Source organism: Bos mutus, chromosome 8, assembly GCF_027580195.1.
Source record: "Bos mutus isolate GX-2022 chromosome 8, NWIPB_WYAK_1.1, whole genome shotgun sequence".
Taxonomy (NCBI): domain Eukaryota; kingdom Metazoa; phylum Chordata; class Mammalia; order Artiodactyla; family Bovidae; genus Bos; species Bos mutus.
This window is the reverse complement of record NC_091624.1, coordinates 15,273,883-15,301,360: the sequence shown is the minus strand read 5'-3', so window position 1 is coordinate 15,301,360 and position 27,478 is coordinate 15,273,883. Positions and strand designations below refer to the sequence as shown.

At 44.5% G+C, this 27,478-nt stretch overlaps 1 pseudogene; it reads right to left on the bottom strand.

The window, feature by feature from the left end:
- Positions 1–5,677: 5,677 nt before the first annotated feature.
- Positions 5,678–5,778, bottom strand: LOC138989010 (U6 spliceosomal RNA; annotated as a pseudogene).
- Positions 5,779–27,478: the final 21,700 nt, after the last annotated feature.

Here is a 27,478-nt window from a genome sequence, read left to right as displayed (position 1 = left end):
ATGAGCGACTCCAGGGGTTTGATACTAACACCTCCTTCATCATGTAGAACACTGGAATTCACAAAACATCTCGGACACATCATTTTATTTGAGCCTCACCATCTTGCTGTGATATTGGGCTTTTCGTTTTCATTTTACAGATGAGGAAACTGAGCGTCGAATGGCTAACTGGTTTGCCCAGAGCTGTGTGGCCAGTAAGAGTCTGAAAAGAGATTTAACCTTAGCTCCTAGATCGCAGGCCACAGCTCGGGCCCCAGCAGATCAGCTGCCTGAGTGATCTGAAACAAAACCAGGTAGGGCTTATTCAGAGAAGCAGCTCACAGTGGGGCCTGACGGGGCTTGTTGCAGCAAAACTGGAAGCTGGCACTGAGACCCAGGCTCACAGGGTACTATAAAGTTGCCGCCACTCTGACATTGAAATAGACACAGACAAAGGGCTTCTTCCTGCAGGGCAGAATGTCACCGGATCAGGGCCCAGGAGCTGTTGTCATGCACTGAAGGTAAGCCTTCCAGAGCAGGAGGTAGGTGAAAGAAGAGCTCGGGGCTGAGAATGAGATTGGACGCTGGCCCAAGTCATTCTGAGATCTCTTCCAGCCTGACCATCTGTGACTCAGGATGGACCCACCTACCAGGCCATACAAGGTATTCTTGGCGCCTCTGTCCCTTCCCTACAGTTTTCTGGTCCTTTTAGCTTCTCAGCTATACACAGCTCTTTCCTGCTTCAAGGTTTCTGGGTGTGGCATTCTCATTACCTAGAACCCTCTTCCCTATTCTTTGCAAACCAGACTTTCCACAAGAACGTCCCCATCTCAGAAAGTCCTTCTTTGGCCACTTCAATGGGTTGGATAGTGAGTGCAGCCCCCTGCCCCCAAACAAGATATGTTTATGTCCCAACATTATGTCCTAATATGCCTCCCAACTGGAAACTCTGAAGGTGACCTTGGAAAAACAGGTCTTTGCAGGTATAATTAAGTTCATCCTGAAAGGAGATAATCCTAGATTTAGGGTGAATGTTAAATCTAATGACCGGTGGTCTTATAAGAGGAGGAGAAAACACAGAGACACAGGAAGAAGAAGGTACGAAGGTGATATGCAGATGGAGGCAGAGATCGCAGTGAGAAGCCAAGCCAAGCAAGGCTGACAGCCACCAGAAGCAGGACAAAGCAAAGAGGGAGGCTCCTCCCCTGGAACTGTCAGAGGGAGCACAGGCCTGCTGACCCCTGGATTTCAGGCGTCTGGTCTCTGTAACTGTGAGAAATAAATTTCTCTTGTTTAGTAGCCACCAACTGTGTGGTGATTTGTTATAGCAGCCCTGGGATCTGCACCGCCACCCTTCACAGACACAGGAACATATACTCACTAGTCATTCCCTTTTGATCCTCTCATGTTGATGATCAATTTCCAAATAAACCATCATCTGGGATGACTTGTACACTGTCCTTTTTTCCCCTTCTTTAGGGCAGAGACCATGCCCATGTCATCCTTCTCACCTTCAGGCAGCTCCCAACACATTCCTAGGTACAGAGTTTGTTATTTAATCACTGAGTCGTGTCTGACTCTTTGCAACCCCAGGGGCTGTAGCCCACCAGGCTCCTCTGTCCACAAGTCCAGGCAAGGATAGTGAAGTGGGATGCCAGGCCCTTCTCCAAGGGCTCTTCCCAACCCAGGGATTGAACCCGGGTCTCCTGCACTGGCAGACGGATTCTTTACCACGGAGCCATCTGGAAAGTCCAGGTACCGAGTAAGTGCTCAAAAATACTTAAGAAATAAATGAGGTCTGAGTTTTCTAGCTTCACATCTCTGCCTCCACTCCACTCCAACACACTCCTCACTGCCCTCCCACTTCAGCCCCCCAGCCCATAAGGCTGCCAAGTCCTTCTTTACCTGCTGTACTCCAGTTAGGTCTCCAAGGTGAAGTACAGAGCCTTCCAGGGTAAGAGAGAGGATGGGAGGCCTGATTTCTCGGCTGACTTCCCACAGGCTCCATGCTCTTTGGGAGGCCAGGGCCATGTCTTGTTCCGCCTGAGATCCAGCCCCCAGCACAAGGCTTAGCACAGAACATACACGTCATACAAGTGTGTTAACTCAATGAGTCCACAGAAAGGGGCTGTTATAGTCCATTTTTAAAACATTTTATTTTTCAGATTTACAGAAAAATTAAAAAGTACAGAGTTTCCATATTCCTTGCACCCAGTTTTCATTCTATTAACATCTTATGTTAGTATGGCACTTTTGGTATCACTAATGAACCGACACTGATCTATTATTATTGGAGTTCAGATTTCCTTGTTTTATGCTCATTTTTTTCCTGTTGTTGTTATTCCAAGATCCTATCTAGGACATCACATTATATTTAGTCATCGTGTCTCCTTGGGCTCCTCTTTTTTTCTTTTAAATGATTTAGTCTCAACTTGACATTTTACAAACAGCTTTTTTTCAGTTTTACTGAGGAGTAATTGATATATATATGTACTACACATATATCACTGTATAAATTTAAAGTGTACAGAATTAAGTTCTGATTTACATATATAGTGAAATGATTGACTTCCCTGGTGGCTCAGATGGTAAAGCGTCTGTCTACAATGTGGGAGACCTGAGTTCGATCACAATGGGTTTAGATAACATCTCTCATCTCATGTAGACATGATAAAGAGAAAAAAGCAACTTAAAAATGTATAAATGTTACAAGAGACAAAGGTTTAATACCTCCATTCCTACTTTTCATCCTCTCCCCCAAATTTTGTCATACTTCAAATTATATCAACAACTAGTGTTTGAATCATTGTAAGAATGTAAATATTATTCACTGTAGAACCCATTAGAACACTGTGATTATACACTCCTATTTTTTAATTGAAGCATAATTGACTCGCAACACTGTGTTCGTTCCTGGTGTACAACATAGTGATGTTATACTTCAGCACATTGCAAAATGCTCACCACAGTAAGTCTAGTTACTAGTAAGTATGTCACTGCATAAAGTTATTATAATCTGATTGTCTATAATCTCCACTCTGTACATTTTATCCCTGTGACTCATTTATTTTGTAACTGGAAGGTTTCACCTCTTAATCTGCCCCCTCCTTTCACTCACCCCCTCCTTAGGTTCATCTCACCTGTGACAGTTCCAACTTTCTTTGTTTTTGATGACCTTGATGTTTTGAGGAGTACTGGTCAGGTATTTTATAGAATGCCTCCATATTGGACTTTAATATTTTTCTCATGATTAGACTGGGCTTATGAGTTTGTGACAGCATGATCTTACATATATAAAGTGCCACATCGTATCATTATATCATACCAAGCATTCATACTATCAACATGATTTATCATTGTTGATGTTTCCCTTGATCACCTTTACTGAGGTAGGATACATCAGGTTTCTCCATTGTAAAGTTATTCTTTTCCCCTCTTTCTATACTGTAGCCTGGAAGGAAATTGCTATCAGAAACTGTATTTCATTTTTAAGCTATAATTATGCTTTAATAAGTAGTACCCTAAGTCACATCCACTGTTAATTAATTGTCACGACACTCTAAATGGGAAACTGAGAGTCAGGGAGTTTAAACTGTATTCCCGAGGTCATATAGTTAATAAGAAAGGAGATAAATTCAGTTTTATCTGAGTCCGCAGTCTGACGTCCATGCCCTTTTTATACTGTTATCCTATAATACTAATCCACTAAATTTTTAACATGGTCTTATAAGTGTCCTGGGTCTTGCTCCAGTGAGAATGAAATGGAAGCCTAGACGAGCAGAACAATAATTTACCATCTACACTGTCCTTGAAAGCAGATTAACATGCAGATCTAGTCTATGCACCAACATAAACCTCTTTATGTCCCCCAACCCCAACATCATGAGCAAGAGTCCCACACTCATATCAGCTCTGCTTGGGAAATCAGACTGCAGCTTTGGCAACCTAGCTCAGCTACATAACACATTCAAAGCTGAGAGGCGTGGGAGGGCAGGAAGTGCTTTAGGATTATTTTCAAGGGCACAGGGAAGGAATGCAGTATAACATCCCAAACTTCAAGTGACTTGAAGGCCCAGAGACAAAAAGTGACTCACCAAAGTCTACACAGGGAGATACTGACAGAGCTGGAATTAGAAATAATGTCTTCAGTTTGGCACAGGTCTGTTTTTTTTTGGGACAAGTGCTTCTCAGAAGATGCGAAGTCATGGCTGGTCATTGTATGCACTTCTCACACTTCATTGTTAGGAGCAGGGTTTGAGAAATGAGCTTCCCGTCATTGGTGCTCCATTGTCTTCATCTGGTGCCATTTGGGGGGCAGTATTGGGACATATAACTAATCTCCTGTGAGCCTCATCTGCTCTCCATGAGAAAAATCCTTAGCCTTCTAGGTTAGCCAGGACCAACAGGGGAAGAAACCACACAACAGGATATATAAAAAGTTTGAAAGCACCGAATAAAAAGGAGGAGATTCAATGATCCAAAATTTGCTATCTGCCCTTTTAACAAGGAAAATATCCTGTTTCTCACTGAGGCTCTTTCTAGAGCTTGGATGAGGACCAGTGAGACACAAACAGCCCTGTGGTCCATATGACCACAAACAGAAATCAGGCAACACACACTGGACATGCTTCCTTTTACAGGGTTCTGTGAGATTACAATATCAAGGACTACCATGACAAATTAAAGATATCAAAAACTGTTCAGAGTAGATAGTAGATTCTTTTCAAAGTATTTGTGTAATAACAATCTCCATAATGACAAACATTTGTGGAGCAATTTCTCTTCTATATCATCTCATGGGTATCTTCCAGTGAACTTGACATGACTGTCCCTATTTTACAGAGGAATAAACTAAAGCTTAGAGAAGTTAAATCTCTTGCCCAAGGCCATGAAGTTGAAGCTGGATTCAAGATTTCAACTATGATCTTTTGACAATTTGATGGTGATTATCTTTGTTTCCTATACCTGTTTGTAACACACACCTGTTGGTTCTATATAACCTAGGTATTTTAATTAGGTAACAACTGAAGAAATAGTTTTAGCAGATGGACGAGATATTCTAATTCCACAAATTGAAAACTAAAAAAGAGACCGAGGAGCTGAAAGAGTGTAGGTGAATTCTTAGGGGAGCTTGTTGCCTTGCGTGTGTGTTTAGTTATGTCCAGCTCTTTGCAACCCTATGGACTGCAGGCCACCAGGCTCCTCTGTCCACAGGATTTTCCTGGCAAGAATACTGGAGTGTGTTGCCATTTACTCCTCTAGGGGACCTTCCTGACCCAGAGATCAAATCCACAGCTCCAGAGACTCCTGCATTAGCAGGCAGGTCTTTACCACTGAGCCACCTGGCAGGCCCAAAGTGTTAATATCACATTGTTGCTATTTAGAGAAGGCCCAAAATGCCAGATACACCAGGGAACTGGCTGAGGAGGAAGAGAAGAATAAGGTGTAAGAGAAGCTACCACAGGGATGAGGGGAGTTTTAACATGGCAGATGGAGCAGGGAGAGGTCTCAGCTTTCCACCCCTACACCTCTTGGGAGTTTTCTCCGCCTCCCTCAGCAGACTTCATCTGTCTTCCCTCTGTGCTCTCTTCCCTACTTATTCTGGATAGCTCTTTGCCCCACAGCTCTTTTTTTTTTTTTGGTCAGATAGAGATTTTATTTTATTTTTATTTTTTTAATTGGACGATAGTTGCTCTACAAAAATATGGAATGCTTCATGAATTTACATGTCATCCTGGTGCAGGGGCCACATTAATCTTCTGTGTATCATTGTAATTTTAGTTCAAGTGCTGCTTTCACAGGGGTTTTCTCTCTCATTCTATGAGCTTCCCGAGGGCAGGAGTTGATCTGATTTCCACCAACCTCTAACTGCCTTGCATGGCGCAGTGGAGATATCTGACTAGTGCTGTTTAGACGAACAAATGAATAGTGAATGGATGACAATTAATGAGATGGATTAAAGTCTATCTTCTTGGGACTTTTCTTTATTTGGTAAATCTCAAAGTTCTTTTCAAGTATAAATAGGAATACTATGTAGAAAGAATCTCCAGAGATAGTAATGATGTAGGAACACAATGGATCGCTAGCTCAGTGGGTCTGAGAAGGTTGTTCAGTGGCTCAGTCAAGTCTGACTCCTTGAGAGCCCATGGGCTGCAGCACACCAGGCTTCCCTGTCTTTCACCATCTCCCAAAGTTTGTTCCGGAGAAGGCAATGGCACCCCCCTCCAGTACTCTTGCCTGGAAAATCCCATGGACGGAGGAGCCTGGTGGGCTGCAGTCCATGGGGTCGCTAAGAGTCGGACACGACTGAGCAACTTCACTTTCACACACTGGAGAAGGAAATGGCAACCCACTCCAGTGTTCTTGCCTGGAGAATCCCAGAGATGGGGGAGCCTGGTGGGCTGCTGTCTATGGGGTCGCACAGAGTCGGACACGACTGAAGCGACTTAGCAGCAGCAGCAGCAAAGTTTGTTCAAACTCAAGTCCGTTGAGTCAGTGACGCCATCCAACTATCCCATCTTCTGCTGCCCCCTTCTCCTCCTGCCCTCAATCTTTCCCAGGATCAGCGTCTTTTCCAATGAGTCGGCTCTTTGCATCAGGTGGCCAAGGTACTGGAGCTTCAGCATCAGTCCGTCTTTTAAATATTCAGGGTTGAGTGGGTAGAGAACTCCTTTTGATGATGGATCAAATGGTTACAGTGGGAAGAGAACACCACCATGACAATCAATTTTTGAGGGACAATGATTGAAAGAGTTGTGTATTGAAGCAAAATATCATAAGATTATAGCAACAGATGGAGAAAATACAAAAAATGCAAGTGATATTTTAAAAGCCTAAATTCTGAGCGATAATCAACTTCAAAGTGAGAAACCAAAGGACAGAGAGGACTAAACAAGGGGGTCAGTGGAAGAGGCATTTTGCTTCCTCTCCAGGGAGGGCTATACCTGGAAAGTGCTCCCTGCTCACTAAAGGGCAGATTCTGAATGTGAGACAAATGAGGGTGTTTCCAGATGACAAGCAAGTTCCATCAGCCAGCCAAGGAAGGCCACTCATACTCCCGTTTTCAAGACTCCTTTTTGCTTAAAAACAAACTAAATGAGCTCTCCTAGTATATGGTCTCTGGTAATAGACATGACCACAGGCTCAGCTCACCTTCCCCGTTTCCATTCCCTCTCCAGGCCCAAGAGTCAGGGATGAGAAATGGGTGCAGGGAGGAGAAGCAGGACTGAGGTTTCTCAGAGAACATTGCTGGGGGGAGAGGAAATAATACTGGCAAGAAAAGCCACCCTACTGTGCACTGGGCATGGCATGAAATGTTTTTACCTTGCTGTTTTTAGTCGCTCAGTCATGTCTGACTCTGCGACTTCACGGACTGTAGCCTGCCAGGCTCCTCTGTCCATGGAATTTTCTAAGCAAGAATATGAAATGGGTTGTCATTTCCACCTCCAGGGCATCTTCCTGACACAGGGATCAAACTCGGGTCTCCTGCATTGGCAGTCTGATCCTTTACCACTGAGCCGTCTGGGAAGTCCTTTCTCAGGTTACAAACCTTCCATGCTTCTCATTGTCTAGAGCCGCACTCTGACGATGGAAATGGTCTGTGTCTGCAGTGCCCAATACAGTAGCCACTAGACATATTTGGCCACTGAACACTTGAAATATTGCTTTTACCACTGAATGTTTCATTTTATTTGAATTAATTTGAATAGCCTCATGTGGCTAGTAATTACCACGTTAGACGGTACACATCTAAAGTCCTACATCTTTAGACTGACAATGAAACTGTTTCAGACCTAATACACAGTGACAACCCTTCCCCCTCAATTTCAGACGTGTCATAACTTGGGGTTAAGCCAGGACACGTGATGTCAGCAAGCAGAAGGGAAGGGAAGAGAAGATATTCTTGTGACTTTAAGTCTAAACTCTCTTCTAGGTCCAGCTATACCGTCTTGTGCTGGTACCCCATCCCCCCTCCCCCGGCCCCCCCACGCCACCGTCTCCCCACTCCCTGTCAAAACATGGCCTTGGTTTGTTGGCCTCAGCCAGACTTTGGACTCTGTCCCACCTCCGCTTACCTCCTGTAGAATTGGATGCTGTTGGTCTTGGCAACAACCTTGAGGCTACACTTGTTTCTCTACCAGCGCTAATTAGTTACTGAACAAACAGCAAGAGAGCCTCAGGGTAGGCCCACATGCAGGACTTTCAGACCAGGTGGAAAATGTCAAGATGTAATGGAACTTCTGCTCTGAATCACGTCTGGAGAATGAAATATTAGAGAGAGCCAGATCCTGAAACACATGAGGAGAATAAGAGAATGGAGCACAGTTCTCCTTGGAGCCTCCTCATCTCTGCAACATTACTGGGAGGCAAGAAAACTTCATGTGGATGGGCAGGGCCAGGAGGCTGCTTAGCTAAACCTCCCTTTGCTCTGGGTTTTGCTCTGTGGGTTGATGGAACCCGTGGTGTTGATGGAAGCTTTATGTTTATGAATGGTTCAAGAGAGGTAAAAGTGGTGAAGATTCCTCTAAAACGTGGAACACCTAATATGGAACAGGAAATTACAGCCACGTGGGCTGCCTGGGGTCAGGGCTCACCTCAAACACACTCCTAATCAGAGGAGCTGCAGCCCAGAGTGGGGAGGCCCCTTGCCAAGTATGTGGAACATGTTAGTGGCCAAGGATTCTGGGCCTTTGAATCCGGGTTCCTTTTTTTTTTTTTGCTATAACATAGATGAACTTTTTAAAAAAATTTATTTATTTTAATTGGAGGTTAATTACTTTACAATATTGTAGTGGTTTTTGCCATACATTGACATGAGTCAGCCATGGGTGTACATGTGTTCCCCATCCTGAACCCCCCTCCACCTCCATCCCCATCCCACTCCTCTGGATCATCCCAGTGCACCAGCCCTGAGCGCCCTGTCTCGTGCATCGAACCTGGACTGGAGATCTATTTCACATATGATAATATACATGTTTCAGTGCTATTCTCTCAAATCATCCCACCCTTGCCTTCTCCCACAGAGTCCAAAAGACTATACATCTGTGTCTCTTTTGCTGTCTCGCAGATAGGAACCCGGGGTTCCTTGACTCCCAGGTAACTGCTCTTCCTGTTGTAGCTAAACAACAGAGGGAATGCACAAGAAAACACAAGCTGGGATTTCCTTGGGGGGGTCCAGCGGTTGAGAATCCACCTGCCAATGCAGAGGACCCCGGTTCAGTCCCTGGTCTGGGAAGATCCCACGTGCTGCAGGGCAACTCAGCTCATGAGCCACAACTCCTGAGGCTGCACTCCAGAGCCCGTGCTCTGCAGCAAGAGAAGCCACTGCAGTGAGAAACCTGGTCATCGCAACTAGGGAGCAGCCGTCAGCTGTTGCAACTAGAGAAAGCCCGTGTGCAGCAATGAAGACCCAACCCAGCCAAATCAGTAAATTAAAAAAGAAAACACAAACGGACTTTCTTTCTTAATGGTCTCCTCTTCCATCCTTACAAATGTCCCTGGCAGAGAGAAGGGAAATTGAGCAGTTCGCCATCAGCTCTGAGGTTGTCACACCTTCTCGATGGGGTGGACTGGGATGACAAGCTCAGAAACGAGGGGCAAATAACCTGGAGACAAGTCCAGATTCTTTCTGTATTTTTTGCTCCTGATTCTCAGCGTATTACTTAACTTTCTGGGCTTCAGCCTTCATATGTGAAGTGGGGCTGGTAAACCTGATCTCACAGGCAATTTGTGGGGGTTAAATGAGGTGATGGACATATGGTACCTAATTCAACAGCTCCATTTATCAAACTGAGCAGCTGCCCTGTGCCTGCTGCGGGGATTCAGAGGTGCCACCTAGATGCCTGGGAGGTGGCAGATGTTCATTATGGTCAGTTGGTAGGAGAAGGTGGGGATGGGGATGCCAGTGAAGGCATCCCTGACCCAAGCAGTGGTCCTCACCCCACGCACCCTTGCTTCGGGTTGGGCTGAGCTCCTGCTGCCTCTGCCCCTCCCCCTCCCACTAGTGAGATGATGTTTTTATTTGCTCCGTTTGTTTTTTTGTTTATAAACCTGGGCTCCTGGGAGAAGCCAGATCCCAAAGCAGGTCCTAGATGTGAAGGTCAGCCCTGAGGCTGACACAGGACCCAGGCCCCGCTGGGGAAAACATCAGGCCGCCACACATAACGGGCCTGTCCCAGCTGCCCTGCCCTCACGCTCTTCTAGCGCTTCTCCTCCGTGCCCGGCCCTGGGCAGGAGGCTGCTGAAGCAAAGGAGACAGGGCCCTGCCCTGGAGACCCTCAGGGGCTCTCAGAAAACACCCGACGGCCATTACACAGTGCCGGATGTTCGAGCTTTGACAACAAAAGCTCATATGCTTATTTGAGGATTGAATTACTTATAGCAAGACCACAAGAAAAACTCATTATGTTACAGAAGGGGAAAGACAGAAGCTATAGAAGCAGCAAGAAGGCTTGGAATCCAGCATTTTGGGGGGATGTGCTGGAATCCACACTGGGCTTAGGTTTGAGGGGATCACAGAGATGTGTAAGACTCCATCCCTGACCCCCTAAAGCTCTTAGGTACTTTGAGGAAGAAAACATGTGAATAATCACACCATTGTGTGAGTCCTGCAGGAATACCTTCCAGCATTGGGAGCTCCTGATCTTCCCAGAGCCTGTTTCCTCCACCCTGACCGATGTCCTCAAGATCATGAAGACCCTTGTCTTATATAGCCTTTGTAAGGAGCTCACAGAAGGTGCTTCAAAACTGTCTGGCAAATGGGGTCACTGATCCCCCTGCTTCCCTCTCCTCTTGGTTAAGGACTGCTCTGTGAGATGTTAACTTCCTTGCAGGTTCAGATGTGCCCAAGCATGGGTGCTGCGCAGGTGCCCAAGGATCGTAACGTGAGAGAAAGCCCAGCCTGAGTGAGGAGGCCCCCATGTGATGCTGAGAACAGTGCCTTATACCCCTCCAGCAGTGGCTGGAGTGAAAGGTGGGCTGCACGTGTGTGGGTTAGGGCACGCGGAGTGATTGTGAGCTCTCTGTGTGAGTGTGTGGGAAGGTGAGAAGGGAGAGGGAATCCACTTGGGTAACTGTTGTGACAAGCCAGGTAAAAATAGAGAGGGAGGAAACCACATCGCTTGGGGTGAGAAGAGAGGGGAGGTGTTGTTTAGGAGAACAGTCAGGGAGGTGGAATCCAGGGGACCTGGCAACTGGATGTGGGAGACAAGGGAGGGGAGGACTAGGATGGTTGCTAGGACCCCAGCTGGGGGGTGCTGGCCACCTAGTGATGCTGTTCATTCAAACAGGGAATTGAGAAGGTGGAAGGGGTTCCTATTTTATTTGAAATGGAACAGGGGTTTTCCCTTTCCCAAGTGGAGAGAAAATGAGACCTCAGCTTTTCTGGAAGCCTTTACTAAGAAATTCCCTATCTTCAGGAAACAGAAATTTCAAAATCATGCAAATGGGGCTGGGCCAGGAGCAAGGAATGTATGCAAGCATAGGACTTTTTTTTTTCTCCTCCTCCACTGACATCTACAGAACTACTACTTTCTCCCCTGTCTAACAGACTCATAGACACTTCTGGACAGACTCTTTTCATAGCTGGAGAATCTGACCACAATAAAGAGATAAACTCAGATACCTCTGTGTGTGTGTGTGGATAAAGTCGCTTCAGTCGTGTCTGACTCTTTGCAACCCTATAGACCATAGCCCACCAGGCTCGTCTGTCCATGGGATTCTCTAGGCAAGGATACTGGAGTGGGTCATGCTCTCCTCCGAGGGCTCTTCCCAACTCAGGGATCAAACCCACATCTCTTGTCTCCTGCACTGGCAGGCAGGTTCTTTACCACTAGTGCCACCTGGGAAGCCCATATATCTGTATGTGTGTGTGTATGATATGAGATATATTTCATGTCTCCCATATATCTCATATATGGAAGCCCATATATCTCTGAGATGTAGCTTATTCACAACATGAGTAGGGATCAGAATCTCACCTGTAACACAGGCCCATTTCTTATTCCTCTCCCCTGCCCCTTCAGGCCTCATTTCTGTACACTGTCAGCTTTCTTATCTTACAATGGGCCAAGGGATGCTCTGAGGTTTGGGGTCAGCACTCCCTAACCAAGCAAAGAAGCAAGCAAACAAAAAGCCTTGCATGTGCACAGTCTTTAGAATGCCTGATGCCGTGTTTCAGGTACTACCTTTCTTAAGCCCCAGTTCTCTCCTTGTTTCATCAAGGGTGAAACTGGTTCAGAGACCAGTAAAGAAATTTGCCTAAGGTCTCATGACCAGAAGTGAGACTCAGGCCTGAAATGGGTTTCCTGGATCTCTCCTTATTTCTAATGAAAAAGTGAAAGTATTAGTTGCTCAATTATGTCCAACTCTTTTCAACCCCACAGCCTGTAGCCCACCAAGCTTCTCTGTCCTTGGGATTCTCCAGGCAAGAATAATGGAGTGGGCACCCATTCCCTTCTCCAGGGGATCTTCCGGACCCAGGGACTGAATCAGGATCTCCTGCATTGCAGGCAGACTCTTCCCTGAGCCACCAGGGAAGCCCCCTTATTTCTACCATGGAATTAAAACCGCGTCCAGAGATGAAGCACACTAGCTCATAGCGGCCTCCCTCAGTGTTGTTTTCCTCTCCTTCTCATCTGACTCTTCTGATAAACCATGCTGTTGCTCCCATAGATCCTCCAGCCTGTGCATTCTGAAGGATTTTCTGGATTACTTTGTCCCTTTATGAAAGGGCAAGAATGCAATAGTGACTCCCTCCAGCTCAGACAACTTCTCTCACTGCTATGAACCTATGTCTCTAACTCTCAGGATAAAGTCCAGACCCCTTACCCTAACATCCAGGCATCCCATATGTACTCTGGTTCTCCTTGCTTTCTGAAACCATCCTAATCACATGGGCACAGCTCCTTGCTCTCTCAGTTACTGCTCTTCAGTGAGAGCACTCATTACTCTAGAAGTGCCTGCCTCTTCAGGGAACTGTATTGATCAGTAGAGGGGCTCCCAGGTGGCTCAGTGGTAAGGATCCCCTCTGCCAATACAGGAGACACAGGAGATGTGGATTTACTCCCTGGATCAGGAAGATCCCCTGGAAGAGAAAATGATATGCTTGCTTGGGAAATCCCATGGACAGTGGAGCCTGGTGGGCTATAGTCAGTGCAGTTAAAAGAGTCAGACATGACTGAGCAACTGAGCACACACACACCCACCGGTAGACTGCTTCTTGAAAGTTAGATAAGTTTTATGCACATCGTGTGCCTCTAGTGATTAGCATGGAGCCTTGCACAGGGAAGTTAATAAATATTCATTGAATTAATGTAGCAATAGATATGTCCATGAATTCAGGGAAGCAATGAATGGAGATAATGATATCTGTCCCTAAGGAGCACACACAGTTATTGTGGTAAAGATACAAGATATGTAAGGACAATCTAATCATAAGAGCAGGACAATCTGTGAGGTGCCAGGCAAATATGGAGCATTATTTCCATGGGATTATCAAAAGGACAATGAAGACTTAGCATGTTCACTCACATGGCCTGTGTTGGCACTGTATGTGCTGCTGCTTGGGTGGCAGGGGCCACGGAGAAACTTGTGACCTCATTTATTGTTATAGAAGAAACCGTGTTGTAGTTTCTGAATAGAAGTTGGTATAGAAAAAGCACTCAGATCATATTCAGATCAATAAGCAGATTCAAGCTTTAGGGCAGTCTACCATCTCCACATAGTGGGTCACCTGGAAATTCCAAAAGCTCAAGTTGATCTAATTAATTTTATTCAACTTCTCTAAGACTCAATTTTCTCTCCATGAAATGGAGACATAAGAGCAACTGCTCCCCAGAGTCACTGTGTTAGGATTACACAGATTAGACAACGCATGTTTGGAGGGTGCCTGTCCTGGTGTCTGCCTCTTAGTAAACGCTAAGTCCGTGGTGGTGCTGCCTGCAATGAAAATGCTTTTGATGAGGCTGGCAATCGAGTGCTCCCAGATCCCAGGGCAGCACCGGGCTTGTTGGTTGAGCTACGTAATGTTTGCTGAAGAACAAACAGATCCTCCAGGAGAGCTGAATCAGGCAAGAGGGATACACATGTGGAGTGAGTTACTTGGGAAAACAATTGAAGCCAAGACTAAATGAGTTCATGAGAAATCAGGTTTGTTTCTTTGTAAGAGATGGACAAAAAACTTGGTGAAAAAAACAGGAAATTGGGATCCTGATGAACCAGAAAGAAGGGCAGTAATTGACAAAAGCCAGATGGCTTCTTCTGTCTCTTAGCATTGGGTCCCTCCCACAACAAAGAGGGGACTACTTCATGTGAATGATCTTGTGGTCATTTTACTTGGCCAGACTGCAAGGCATGCTGGGATCTCAGGGATTCTTTGGGCTCCCTTGGCTGGGTAACTGACAAAAAGGTGAGATAGGGCTAATCTTTGATGAGATGTGAATGATGGGGGTGAATGTCGGGGGCTGATGTTAAGTGCCTATGGTGCCTTAGGTATAACTGGTTATGTTCTGTGCCCTGCAGCCTCCCTACCACACTGATATCTAACTAGACCAAAGAGTCACTCTCTGGCTGGAATCTAGACATCAGGTAATGAGCAGGAGGCCTGGGGATCTGGCTTGCACATCTGCCCTACAGGAATATTTTATATTATATGCTGACAAAGAGACACAAGCAGGATCTCTCTAGAGAAGTTGTGAATATGACACTTAAGAGAAAATTCAGAGAAAAAGAAGAAATAATGCAGAAGGCTGTGAGGAAAGGGAGAAACAGCTGAAGCTAGAAGAGAAGCAGAAGGGCAGTACTGGAAGAGGGGGCACCAGCACAGGGAACCCAAAAACCGTTCCTAGGAGGACAAAAATTCAGGCTGCTGCTGTTTCTTGGCCCGCAAGGCATCATGGGCACTGCTCTCTCTGAGGCCTGCAGAGCGGCGGCCAGTTCCTGGACCTTCCTCACTTCCCTGAGGATCTTTTCACAAGTCCTCTGTAGGGGAGGTAGCCCAACTTTGTGTCATTTGACACCTGTCTGTGAGTCCTGTTCTGGGCTTGAGCTGCGCTTACACTGAGAGCTACGTATAGGCAGGGTCTGCAGATGTGAGCCCTGAAGCACGTGTCCTCTTTCCTCCAACCTGAATGGTTGACTCCAGCTCTGCCTGGTTTAGGAAGTATCTCCATTTATCGACACGAGGTCTAGGGTGGTGGGAAGAGCCCAGGCTTCAGAAAGAAGGCAACTGGAAAGAGACACATCCTTGGGACCCCAGGCAAGAGGTCTAAGGTCTCAGACTAGGCATTTGTCCAAGCAAGAAATGGAACTCAGGAGTGGAGGCATTGCCTTGGGTATCAATGGGCATCGGTTGTCCTAGATGGGGGTGTGCTGTAAGCATCCCAGGGGCACAGAGCTGCCTAGTGGCTGCAGCCAGGCTCACTAGACACCAGTGGCAGGAATCCTCTCAGAGCTAACTTGCTATTGTACCATCTCCTCAATTATGAACAAAATTGCCAAGTAGGCAGGGTAGGGCTGAACTTGTAAGCTGAAGGCTTCGTGGGTGGCTGGAGAGCCAGCCTGGGGAAGCAGGAGCTGACAGTTGCACTCATGTTTACCCATATTGTACTGACACTGGTGAGATACATCCTCTGCTCTTCTCCAAGTTGTGTCGAGGCCATGTCCCGTTCTCTGTATTTCTAGCACTCAACATGATGCCAGGCCCATGGGAAGTGTTTAGTACATCACTGCAGGATTTCTGAATACACATTTAGAGCTGGGGAAATACTGTCCTAAAAACCCCACAAACCTCAGATATCAAATATCATCCTCTTCAACTTGAGATCTTCTTAGGTAACCATAGGTGTGTGTGTGTGTGTGTGTGTGTGTGAGTGCTCAGTTGTGTCCAACTCTTTGCAACCCATGGACTATAGCCTGTTAGGCTCCTCCGTCCATGGGATTTTCCAGACAAGAATACTGGCTGCTGCTGCTGCTGCTGCTGCTAAGTTGCTTCAGTCGTGTCCGACTCTGTGCGACCCCATAGACAGCAGCCCACCAGGCTCCCCCATCCCTGGGATTCTCCAGGCAAGAACACTGGAGTGGGTTGCCATTTCCTTCTCTGATGCATGAAAGTGAAAAGTGAAAGTGAAGTCACTCAGTCATGTCCAACTCTTAGTGACCCCATGGACTGTAGCCCACCAGACTCCTCTGTCCGTGGGATTTTCCAGACAAGAGTACTGGAGTGGGGTGCCATTGCCTTCTCCAAAGGATCCATTAACACCTGCTTGAAGCAGATGTTGCTATGACATGGAAGAAACAACTTACCTGGAGACAGTAGTTCAAATTTGTCCTCAAGCACATACTAGCTGGGGGATCTCGCAGAGGATTACCTAACATCTCTGGGCTTTTCCTCATCTGTGAAACTAGGTGTGAAAGTGATAGTCACTCAGTCATGTCTGACTCTCTGAGACCCCATGGACTGTAGCCCACCAGGCTCCTCTGTCCATGGTGAATACTGCCTCCGTCCAGGCAAGAATACTAAAGTGGGTTGCCATGCCCTCTTCCAGGGGGTCTTCCTGACCCAGGGATCGAATCTGCATCTCTTATGTCTCTTGCACTGGCCGGTGGGTTTTTTAACCACTAGCACCACCTGGGAAGCCCAGCAACTAGGAGATAATGCCTATTCATGGGCTAACAGAGGATTTGGTGAGATGACATATGAGAAAACAGCAGCCCGCAGAATAGCTTGGTAAATGTTTGTTGAATGGCAGATGCCATTCTGGTAACTAAAGTTCACCATGGCTCTCTTCTGCTTTTTGCCCTGACTCATTGCCACATTGTCTGTCAAGGACCATTCTGTTGTTTAGCCCGGTTCTTCTCAAACTAAGAGGGACATGCATGAGTTGCCTGACAAATGGTAGGAAGCCACCACTGATCACCTACTGTTCATCCTTGGAAGACAAGCAGTGATAGACTAACAGGCTCCAGTAGGGGAATCCTGGGCACTGCTTATCTGAATGCACCACTAGAGCCACTATTCTGGGAGATCCTGGGCAACTTCAGAGGGGGAACTAGACAATGCTAGCTGACTGGCATCCCTGGCAGTGTGGGGTTCATATTTTAGCAAGCCTCTGAGCTTATGCAAGTAGCATCTGGGTTAGAGAAGCCACAGGTTTAGGTCTGCTAACTATATAATTAAATAAGGTAGAATGTCAAGAGAGAGGCAGAGATGAAGCTCGTAGACTTAAAAAGCTGTATACTGAGAAAAGGCCACCATAACATCTTTATATCTTCCTTGAGAAAAATCAACACAAAGCAACAGATTTCAACTGCAGAGAGCATGAGGACTCACGTGGAGGACTGTTGGAGGGCTGCAGGCTGGGTGTATCACTGCATTTGTCACCTAGACAGTCTGAGCCAGGCTTTCCATGTATTATCACTCATCCACACTGCATTTTCTGGGCTCCAAAATCACCACGGATGGTGACTGCAGCCATGAAATTAAAAGATGCTTGCTCCTTGGAAGGAAAGTTATGACCAACCTAGATAGCATATTCAAAAGCAGAGACATTACTTTGCCAACAAAGGTCCGTCTAGTCAAAACTATGGTTTTTCCAGTAGTCATGTATGGATGTAAGAGTTGGACTATAAAGAAAGTTGAGTGCCAAAGAATTGATGCTTTTGAACTGTGGTGTTGGAGAAGACTCTTGAGAGTCCCTTGGACTGCAAGGAGATCCAAACAGTCCATCTTAAAGGAGATCAGTCCTGAGTGTTCATTGAAAGGACTGATGTTGAAGCTGAAACTCCAATCCTTTGGCCACCTGATGTGAAGAGCTGACTCATTTGAAAAGACCCTGATGTTGGGAAAGTTTGAGGGCAGGAGGAGAAGGGGACAACAGAGGATGAGATGGTTGGATGGCATCACCAACTCAATGGACATGAGTTTGGGTAAACTCTGGGAGTTGGTGAGGGACAGGGAGGCCTGGCGTGCTGCGGTTCATGGGGTCACAAAGAGCCGGACACGACTGAGCGACTGAACTGAACTGACCACTGAAGTAGTGTGTGTGTGTTTGTGTGTGTGTGTGTGTATTTATGTGTGTGTGCTCAGTCATGTCCCACTCTTTGTGTTCCCATGGACTGTAATCCTAAATAGTAAACGTTATTATGCCTGCTTTAGTGAAATGGAAACTGATGCTCAGGTTTATTTAAGCAATTCACCCTAACTCATGACATTATTGAGAGTCAGAGCTAGGACTTGTCTGTCCAAAGGGTATTGTTTTACTGAATCACGCTGCTGAGGGAAAGTTCTGGCTTATAATTTGCCTTTTAATGTAAATAGTACATATGTAATCTAGCAAAACTGAGAGGAGAAGGACTGCAGCGTGAATCTTGTATTTAAGGAGGGTTTGGGGATCTTCTAACCAACTTCCTGTTGTACCCCATCAATCGATGTATTTGGCATGTCACCATAATTGCCCGGTGGCTTTACTGAGAGGCTCTATTCTCTTTGATCTCTGTGAAGCATAACATTCTGTGGACCCATCTTTCCTCTTGGTTGGTTGCACCAGCCATGGACTTATATGATAACCCCTTAATTGTTCTACTTGCTCAAGGCCCTCTCCACTCTAGTCCGTCCTTCAACATGGAAGTCAAAATGATCTTCACAAAGTCTGACTGTGATTCATGTCCCAGTTTTGCACTCAAGTATAGAAAGGCTGTCTCCTGCAGGTCACATTTAGTCCAGTTCTGTGGTCTGACACTCAAGGACTCCTGCAATTCTTTCAATCTCCAACCTCTCACCTTCAGCCAATCGGAACTAACCATTTACTGATCTCTAAACTCAGTTGCTCCTTCTCACCTCTGCGCCTTTTCTCATGTCATCCCTAGAGATTTCTCCTAGGGATAAATATCAAAATCATACCAACAATTCAAGCCTGAGGACAAGTACTGCCTCTTTCCTTTATTTCACATCTCTTCCCCTTTGCACTGAACACGGTTCCTAGAAAAGGACTTGTGGTCAAGAAATTCTTGCAAGTTCATGCATATATTATTAATGGAGTCCCTACTACAGAAAACTGTGCTATGTGTTTGGAGATGACATAATAATACACCTAGAAAAGCCTAAAGATGCCACCAGAAAACTATTAGAACTAATCAATTAATCTGGCAAAGTTGCAGGATGCAGATTTAATATACAGAAATTTCTTGCATTCCTATAGCCTAACAAAGATTAGAAAGAGAAATGTATGCTATTTCATGAAATATCATTTTCAGACATATTTAAGCTAAGCATTATTTGTTGACATTTCCCTAATATGGTAATTGAGTAATTAGTTCTCATGCATCACCATCTTGGTGGGTGTGGAAGCAATATTTCATTGTGGTTTTGATTTGAATATTCCTAATTGCTGATTATGTTGAGCATTTTTCCATGTGCTTATTGATTATTTGCATAGCTTCTTTAGAGAAATGTCTATTCAGACCATCTGTCCATTTTTAAACTGGGTTTTCATTTTATTATTGAGTTGTAAGAGTTTTTCATACATTCTAGTTACAAATCCCTTGTCAGATGTATGAGTTATAACTATGTTCTTCATATTTGTGGGTTATGTTCACTTTGTTGATAATGTTCTCTGAAGTACAAAAGTTTTAAATTTTGATCAAGCTTGGGGCTGGTGCACTGGGATGACCCAGAGGGAGGGTATGGGGAGGGAGGAGGGAGGAGGGAGGAGGGTTCAGGATGGGGAACACAGGTATACCTGTGGCGGATTCATTTCGATATTTGGCAAAACTAATACAATATTGTAAAGTTTAAAAATAAAATAAAATTTAAAAAATAAAAATAAATTTTTATCAAGTCCAGTTAATCTATATTTTCTACTGCTATTTGTGCTTTTGGTTACTATATGAAAAGATTTTTCCTAACACACTGTAATTTAAATGTATTCCTATATTTTTCCTAAGGGTTATAAAATTATAGCTATTACTTTTAGGTCTCTACAAATATTGACCTATTTTTTGTTTATAGTATATAAAATCTATTTTTAGATGATTTACATCATTTAGTTTACAAAATTAATTTACTCTTTTTCCTATTAGTATTCCATTATTTCCTATAGTTATATAGAGAAGTTATCGATTTTAATATATTCACTTGTATATATTTATCTCATGGCTCAGCAGGGAAAGAATCTGCCTGCAACGCAGCAGACTCAGGAGACACGGGCTCAATCCCTGCGTCGGGAAGATCTCCTGGAGAAGGGAATGGCAGTCCACTCCAGTATTGCCTGGAGAACCCCATGGACAGAGGAGCCTGATGGGCGACAGTTCATAGTCACAGAGAGTTGGACACGACTGAAGCAACTGAGCACAAGTAATTTTTCTAAACTCCAATAACTGCTTAGCTTTTGTGTTTATTTTTTCTTTTGGGGTTAAGAAACAGAATTTAATAATTGGTTTTTGAATCTCCTTTTTAATAAATTTGTCTCTTTGTACTTTATTTCACTGACATATTTCTAGAACAATGTTAAATCATAAGAGATAATAGTGGACATCTGTGTTTTGTTCCTAAGTTTGATGTAATGCACCTGATGTTCAATTTGACTTCTTGTATTCTTTACCATGTAAGAATTATCCTTCTATTCCTTCTGTATTATTTCAACTTTAATAAGGACAGTATGGTAAATTTCATCAACATGATGATGGTTTTTTTCTCTTATACCATCTGATGAATGATGTAATACAGTTATCAGCATTTTCAGTATTGAACCATCCTTGCATTTCTGAAGTGAATCCTGCTTAGTCAGAGTGCATTATTCCTTTAAAGTACTGCTGGTTTGGATTTGCTCACATTTTATTTATGATACTTAGACAGATGATATTGCCCAACATCAGTGTATGCCAAATCCCCTTTCTTGAGCCAAGCCAAACTACATTAGGAAAGTAAGGGGAGGTTAGCGAGAAAAGGCTCAGATGAGATTTCATGATCTCATTTCTGTTCATTTTGGAGAATCTGGTCATCGTCCATCTGACAAAGTGCTGTTTCTATATCAGTTTTTCACCCTGAAGCCCCTATTTTAACAAAGCACAGAGAGAAAGTGCTAAAGTATTACAAGGCTGTCCCAGTAACATAAAACTGCAGTACTGCAGTAGTTAAACCACCATTTACTAAGTGTTTATGATATGCTGTACTGTAATGGACACTACATATATTATTTCTCCTTCTCTTTCCTTCTCCCTTTTTCCTCCTCCTCTTCATTATTTTTATTTTAATCTGCTAGAAAACATATTGGGATATTAATTTGTGTTTCCATTTGATAGGAGATTGGAAAAGGCATCTGGAGAAAATCTCCCTCCTCTTAACAGAGTTCTTAAAGGCCTCTGTGTCATAGGCCTGCCTACCTCCCCCTCCAGGCATTTGTTTGAGGAACTTACTGAGGGAAGTTAGTATCTGGGCTGGAGAAGGAGACACAACTGGGCCTACAAAGTGAGCAAAAGTTATCATCCCAGAGCCTGGGGAAGTGGGACATGCTGTGGCAAGTCTCACAAATGTCAAGAACTTACACAGCATCCTTAGAAGTGCCAGGATCTCTGATGGGGTGAGACATAGATGTCACAGAAATGACCACTGAGAGTGGGAGACTCTGGGAGAGTCTGAGACCACTGAGATCTTTACAAAATAGTACAATGTTCATGCTTAGCATGATAGCAAAGGGTTTCCTGTTTGTGAATTTAAATATATTCATTGTAACATCTCAGAGAACAGTTATAAACTTAAGAATTGAGTACATTTTTCCATCTTTCAGGCACCATGTACATAGCCAAAGAAGGAGACAGAGTTCCCCCCGCACACTGCCTTACCAAAAGAATGGTTAGGGAGAAAATTCCTATCTTTTATCTATACAACTCTCATTCAAACCTTAGGAAGTTTTTTGTTTTAAGTATTTTCCCATTTTCAGATAAAGAAACTAGTACATACCTGGAGAGGTTAAATAACCTGGCCAGGGTCATGATATCATTCTAAGTTCACCGGACTTTATAAATCATAGGTCAACAATTCTGCTATGCTGCCTTAGTTTAAACAAACAAACAAAAAAGTATTTCTTACTGAGGGACTATTTTGTGCCAAGTAAAAGGCTAAACGCCATATATATGTATATGTATGCATGCCTACATGCTAAGTTGCTTCAGTCGTGTCCAACTCTTTGTGACCCTATGGACTGTAGCCCACCAGGCTCCTCTGTCCATGGTATTCTCCAGGCAAGAATACTGGTGTGGGTTGCCATGCCCTCCTCCAGGGGATCTTCCCAACCTAGGGATCAAACTCATCTGTTCCATCTCCTGCATTTCCAGGTGGGTTCTTTACCATTAGTGTCACCTCAGAAGTATTTATTAATTTATTTATATCGGCTTCCCTGGTAGCTCAGCTGGTAAAGAATTTGCCTGCAATACAGAAGACCTGGATTCAATCCCTGGGTTGAGAAGATTTCCTGGAGAAGGGATAGGCTACCCACTCCAGTATTATTGGGCTTCCCTGGTGGCTCAGACAACAAAGAATCCACCTGCAGTGCAGGAGACCTGGGTTCAATCCCTGGGTTGGAAAGATCTTGTCTCTTTCATCTCTTGCATTGGCAGTTGGGTTCTTTACCACTACTACTACCTCAGAAGTATTATGTATGCACTTATTAATTTATTTATATAGTATGCAAATGCAACCCATACCAGAAATTTTCAAGGAAGTTCTTACTATCATATTAATTATCTCATTTTATCATAAAGCAAAAGATGGAGAATCATTCCGTTAGTCGCTAGACCTAGTGTCTAGCCCCAGTTGTGCTGCTAACTCTGCACTTCAGTTTTTTCATTTGTGACATGAGAACGGCAAAACTGGCCTTTCCATATTATTGTGGGTATGGAGTGAGGTACTGGAAATAGCAGGATCTTGTTAACTGTGAAAAGAGGTACACATGAGGACCTTGCCTTCTATTGAGATCACAGTCGGCACCGGTCATCACAGCTGAGAGCCTTTCCCAGCAGTTACCAGGATACTGAGACATACATTACAGTGCAGAGGGGGACCAAGACACCAGGAGCTGGATGCTGGCCTTGGAAACTGATTGTTTACATTTGTTTGTAGTCTCCTTGAAGCAGAGGTTAGGTCATAGTTCTTCTGGGCCTGGCAAAGTCAGCTGGAAACTGCTAATGGCCAAACCATCTCATCTGATTGCTTCTTTCCAGTCCTTCCCTGCATTCAGGGAAGACAAACCAGATGCCCTCTCATCACCACTCTCCCCTTGGTGGCTCTTCCAGGCAGCAGAAATGCCAAAGATTCCTATAGGCAGTCCATCCACAGGGCTCAGAAAACCATCTGGTCTAATGCAGGCCATCCCAAGGAAGGTCCGAAGAGACTTGCTGTGCAGGTGTCTGTATTCAGGATGACATCAAGGCACATGTCTGTGCTCTGAGATTGCTGCTTGGCATTGACCACAGCCAGAGTCACTCAGGACGAGCTGCTAATCCACGCTAGTAAAGGAGGGGTCTAATGTGTTTGCACAATAGTCAAGACTGCCTAGAGGAGGACATGACAACCCACTCCAGTATTCTAGCCTGGAGAAGCCCACGGACAGACGAGCCTGGCAGTCTACTGTCCATAGGGTCACACAGAGCTGGACACGACTAAAGCAATTTAGCATGCACGAACTTGCATGCACTACAGTCACCTCCACTGTGATTAGAGCTCTATAGCGTCCCCCCAGAGCAGCTAGACTATGTCAAAGGTAATGGGGGTTTCAGGGGAAAGTCAGTAGGAAATCACTGAGATTTAGAGATAGATGACTTTTTCCATCCATATTGTGAAAGTGTGTCTGGAAATGAAGGTATTTTGGAGACCTGATAAGCACCATGAGCTAGAGACCTATCTTTTACTCTGTGCTCATCCTGTACTCCAAGGTACTTGACAATGCCTGACATTCTAGATGCTCTATAAATATTGGTTGGTGACTGAGTAAATGAGTATTTTGGTAGCAAGTGGAGTGGTCCCACTTGCTGTAAGTCTTTGAACAATTCAACGATTTCTTCCTATGAAGGAACTGTACTAACCCAGTTTTTTTTTTTCTCATCAAGAGATACAATGCCAGGTGTGAGGAAAGAAATAGCCCTTGGCACAAAATCAAAGTTCTGCATCTGAATCTTGACACCTCCTCCCCTGACCAATTGTGTGGCCGTGGAGAAGTCAAAGAATTTTGAACTTGAATCCCCTTATCTGAGAATTTAGTTATAATTCCTCCCTTGTGAGACTTTTTTTTTTTCCTTCCATAATTCACATCCCACATATGTGTGGGATCTGCCAGTACAGTTTCTGGGAGGTGGCAGTTAAGACTAAGAGCACATGTTCTGGCTTTAGAGGCTCAGAATGTATTTACATCCTGGTTCTGCCACTTACGAACTATATGTCCATAACTTCTCTAAGTCTCCTCTTCTTCATCTCTAAGAAAAGGAATAGTAATATCTGTCCCATTGGGTTGAGGGGATAATGAATGTAACATACTTACCACGCTGCCTGGAATATGATAAGAAATTATGATTGTTATTTTTGTTAGAAAGAGGAAGTGATTTCTCATTTGCATATCAGACTTTGATAAGATAAAAATGCTTACTGCTTCTTAAAGACTTTTTTTTTCTTTTCTTTTTTTTTTAAATAAACTTTTAAGAGCATCACCACTCCATGTTCTAGTGTTTCACTACAGAATTTTAAGGCAGCATATCATTTTTTGCATTTTTCCCTTCTTACTTGTTTTGGAATAGAACCACTAGAACATAAAAAAAAAAATTTATAAACTGGACAACAGCCTTTGCCCTTCCCTAGATCTTCAGGATATAATCCAAGTTCATGATGCAATTAAGAAAGAAGTACAAACCAAGGGACACCCATTCCACTGAGGCAACACACAGCTCTTTCTCCAGTGTGATCTCGCAGAGAATTCTAGCTCAGACAAGGCTTCTGTGCCTCAGATTTCTCATCTCTCATAAGGAGATTCCTGACTCATAGTGCTGGGGTGAGGCTCAAAATACACAGTATATATGGAAAAGCTTTTTTGAACTGGAAGAAGACTGAGGATGCAAGTGCTACAATGTGGTTAGCAGAGCAAATCCTTCATGTTCCCTTCTTTTGGATGATTGTAATAACCTTCCAATCCAAGGATCCTCCTCTTTCCTGCTTAATGAGTCATCCATAGCTCTCAGAAGACTTACGATTTCTCCTCCACCACGATCTCTGCCCCACATGAAACTTCAGCATCTCCATGGTATTCCTCTTGCACAGCTGACATCCTCCTTCTTCTTACAAAGCAAAGAGGCTGCTTACAGAAATTCTGAAGGTCAGAATTCTCAGTCACATACTCCTACTGCTTTGCGATCTTAATGACTGACAGATGGCATTCCCGTAGGAAAGATTGTTCTCGCAAGATCTGGCTCAACACCACCACCTCCATTCCCTGTCTTATTCTCGTCTTCCACTTGCTTCCTGTGAAGCCCTGGGGATTGTCTGAGTGAACCCTGTGCTTAGGAGATTGGGCAGAGAAACAAGGGTCTGGAGGGCCCAGAACTAGTGCCGGCTCCTATCTTGGCCATGCAGGGCTCAAGATTCAGAGGATTAATCAAGCCTGGTTACCTAGGGGCAGGACTGGGTCAGAATACCTGGTTGTCTGTGTTGTATCCTATAGTTCTGTTGTTGTGTTGTTCAGCCACTCAGTCGTGCCTGGCTCTTTGTGACCCCATGGACTGCAGCACGCCAGGTTCCTGGAAATTGCTCAGATGTTCATTCAGTCAGTGATGCTATCTAACCATCTCATCCTCTGCCACCCCTTTCTCCTTTTGCCTTCTGTCTTTCCCTCATCAGGGTATTTTTTGATTAGTTGGTTCATCATCAGATGCTATTCTATCTCTAATGTTATTCTATGTTGTGAGATAGAAATAATTTCCCTGCTTTCCAGATTAAAGAATCAAGGCTCAGAGGAGTTAAGTAACCTATCTGAAATCACACAGCTGGTGAGTGGCAGAGTTGGAATTTACATGTCAATTTGCCTGACACTCAACTTCAGGTTCCTTTCCTCCACAACAAACTACCTCCAGACAGTGGGTTAAGATGAGCTTGTGGGCAAAATCCTGGAAATATTTGCCTTGGTAGTAAAGACATTTTCCAAATGAAAATAGGCTATTAATGAACAATTTCCCAAGGAGACCTAAATGCTGGAATCCTGGTGATAGTGCTCAGGGAAATCAGCAATTATCTCTGCTGGGCAGTTTTCCTCCCGAAGCTTCTCGTCTCAAAGACCCAAAGGTTACTTCTGATTACATCAGCAGCCACACAGTCCCAGTTTAGGAATCTTGAAACCACATGTGTGACTCACATGTCGTTGTTATAACAGTAGGAAACACATTACCTCGGCTTTAAAGAGCGTTCAGTGAAAAGCCAGGCTTCTAGAAACCAGTTTCTCGGTTTGTGAAGCACACAGTCTCAGCCTTCCTCCTGATGACAGTGTCGTAGTGTGAGGCTGTACATTATGTGACCTGACAGCTCGACGAAGCCGTCTGCTTTCACAGACTCCATGTCCCAGCACATTCCACTGAACTTACAGCAAGTGACTAACGAGTATTTCACCACCGTGACATTTTGAGTTGCAAGCCATAGGGATTGTTGTTTGATTGAACCATATATTAAAAGTGTTTTTAAAAATGTGTGTTACAAAATCATTCCATCGAAGCCATAAACAAGAGTTCTTTCAGTCTCACTCCAGGCTGACAATAATGCTGTAACTCACCAGAGTTACAGGCATTTCGGAATGAAGGAAGATATCACTTCTCTTTTCCCAAGTGTATGCTGTTGACTTTTTTTTTTAAATAGATTTTCATGTGCTCAAAATCAGAGTTTTTTATAACTGGATTATGAATGTGGAGTCTCAGACATACTTAACATTCCTCAGTGTTCACATGGGGGTTGAGGACCCAGAGCCGATTCCGGGGAGCAGAAACTGCGCAGGGCTGGAATGACCGCACTGAGATGCCGCTTCAGGTTCCGTGCCCTCCCTCACTGTATGATCTTACAGCAGCTATCGAAATCCTTCGTACCTCAGTTTTCTCCTATCTAAAATGGGGAAAAGGATTTTACTTCACAGGGGAGTCTGTGAGGATTAAAATAAGATGATTCATGGTAGATGCTACCTGGTACAGAATTAATGTTCGGGAATGTGGGTTCACTCACTTCTGTGTCTCCGTGGGGGCAGCAGACAAGCAGAGGAGCAGTGAAATAAGTTCTCAAGGCAAGACGCAGGGGCTGGGAGAGAGCAAAGGGGGAGGACTTTGGTCGGGCCAGAGTCACAGAAAGGGAAGGGGAGAGACCGGGAGCCGCAGCTTCGTAATGCCTACCACCGTGTGCCAGGGATTAGTGTGGGTGTCAGAGGAAGCAGGATGAATTCTGTTAAGAGACACGAGAATCTAACTCGCACGGACTGGTTTGACTTAAGAG